Source organism: Sapajus apella, unplaced genomic scaffold (genome assembly GCF_009761245.1).
Source record: "Sapajus apella isolate SASKATOON/1434 unplaced genomic scaffold, GSC_monkey_1.0 scaffold13, whole genome shotgun sequence".
Classification (NCBI taxonomy): domain Eukaryota; kingdom Metazoa; phylum Chordata; class Mammalia; order Primates; family Cebidae; genus Sapajus; species Sapajus apella.
The window spans coordinates 27,987,602-27,990,233 of NW_022436953.1; positions in this window are offsets into that span (position 1 = coordinate 27,987,602).

Genomic DNA, 2,632 nt, shown 5'->3' on the forward strand with positions numbered 1-2,632 from the left:
TAGGGATAATTTCTCTGTTGTATTCTGGAAGTTTTCTAGCACCAAATTGGAAACTATATACAAAGCTTTTCCTGTGGCATCTCTTAAAATGTAGACATGTCTCAGGGCCGGGTGCAGTGGCTCACACCCACAATCCTAACACTTTGGGAGGCAAGGTGGGCAGATCACGAGGTCAGGAGTTCGAGACCAGCCTGACCAATATGGTGAAACCCCATCTCTACCAAAAAAAAAAAAAAAAATTAGCCGGGCATGGTGGCACGTGCCTGTAATCCCAGCTACTCAGGAGGCTGATGCAGGAGAATTGCTTGAACCAGGAGGTGGAGGTTGCAGTGAGCGGAGATTGCGCCACTGCACTCCCATCTGGGCGACAGAGCAAGACTCTGTCTCAAAAAAAAAACAAAAATGTAGACGTGTTTCATGTTTTTCCTTTTCCACTTTTTTTTTTTTTTACCTTTCTAGCCAATTTTCAGATTAAAACAAAATTCTAAAACTCCTTTCACAAAGCACAAACCAATGCAGCAGTTTGGAAAGGGAAATTATTATTATTATTACTATTTTTAAGACAGAATCTTGCTCTATCACCTGGGCTGGAGTGCAATGGTTCAGTATTGGCTCACTGCAACCTCCACTTCCCAGATTCAAGTGATTCTCCTGCCTCAGCCTCCCTAGTAGCTGGGATTACAGGTGCCTGCCACCACACCTGGCTATTTTTTGTATTTTTAGTAGAGATGGGATTTCACCAAGTTGACCAGGCTGATCTTAAACACCTGACCTCATGATCCGCCCGCCTCCAAAGTGCTGGGATTACAGGTGTGAGCCATTGAGTCTGGCCAGGATATTATTTTGATTAAGGTTGACAAACAATATGTAACGTCATTGCTATTAGCATACCTTTTTTTTCTGGATGAAATATTGCATGCAAACCACATTACAGACCTGGGAGTGAATTTAGCAATCAAAGTCACCATCATTTTAAAGACTGCTCATGTGGTTAGTTACATATTTGGTATTTTTATGTGCTGGGCGTAACTAATCAGGCACATATTCTCAAATAGTGACAATGAGGTACAGTATTCAAGGGGAACATTATGCAGACATGAGTCAACCCCTTACACTGAGAGTCTGTAAGTACTCTGCAGACGTAAGTTCTGGGTTTATTATCCACTAAGCTGATTACCTAGTACAGATTGTTTGACCTCAAAATCTGCCAAACAACAGAAGGCTGCTCCTGTAGCCCGCTGTGTCTGTGAGGGGACAGGGACAATTTCCTCAGGGAATGCACTGGAAATGTTACTCTTAAACTAACCAGGCTTCATAGCTCCTGTCAAAGTACCTTTGCCTCTTATCTGTCCTTCCCTGGTGACACTGCTGGGGTGTCTCTCTCTCTCATATCGAACAAAAAGCCTACCGCAGGCTTTTTGTTTTTTACTTTCAGAGATAGAAATATATTTATAGACAAAATAATATGATGTCTGAGATTTACTTCACATTAATATGGAAAGTGGAGAAGCAGATGGAGAGAAAACTGAAGCTAGATTGGCCATGAGTTGGTCATTGTTGAGGCTATGTGATGGCACCAGGAGTTCGCTATGATTAGAATACTTTGGGGCCGGGCACGGTGGCTCATGCCTGTAATCCCAGTACTTTGGGAGGCTGAGGCGGGCAGATCACTTGAGGTCAGGAGTTCAAGCCCAGCCTGGCCAACATGGAGAAACCCTGTCTCTACTAAAAATACAAAATTTGCCCAGGTGTGATGGTGTGCACCTGCAGTGCCAGCTACTCGAGAGGCTGAGGCAAGAGAATTGCTTGAACCCAGGAGGCAGAGGTTGCAGTGAGCTGAGATTGCACCACCACACTCCAGCCTGGGCGACAGAGCAAGACTCTATCTCAAAAACAAAACAACAAAACAAAAAAAGAATACTTCGGAGAATATCCTTGAGCACCTGCGGAAACTTCTCTAAGCTCCAGGAGGAACTTCGGGGCTTACCCACCGTCTACATTGTATTGGATACTATCAAATTCCCCTCCAAAGTGTCTGCACAGATTTACATTCCCAAGTCATGCATCTCACAACTTGAGATTTAACCTTGTTATCCACCGGATTTTAAAAAAGTGGTTATCTCCTTAGTGCTTTATTTGCATTATCCTGAAAACTGGTGAGTTTGAGCATCGGTGCATATTTACTGGTTCTTCAGGTCTTCTTCTGTAAATTCCCTATTCATATTGTCTCAGATTACAGATGCAATCACAATGAGTTCTCTTTCCTCGTTCCTCTAAGCAGTAGCGTGCAATACCCTGCTTGCATTAGCGTCTGAGAGCCAATTATTAAATTTTCAAGACTTTCCCTAAATTTTTTTTTTTTGAGACAGAGTCTTGCTCTGTCATCTGTCACCTAGGCTGGAGTATAGTGGCACAATCTCAGCTCGCTGCAACCTCCACCTCCCTGGTTCAAGCAATTCCCCTGCCTTAGCCTCCTGAGTAGCTGGGATTACAGGTGCACGCCATGTCCGGCCGGTTTTGTACTTTAGTAGAGACGGGGTTTCACCATGTTGGCCAGACTGGTCTCGAACTTCTGACCTCAGGAAATCTGTCTGCTTTGGCCTCCCAAAGTGCTGGGATTACAGGCGTGAGC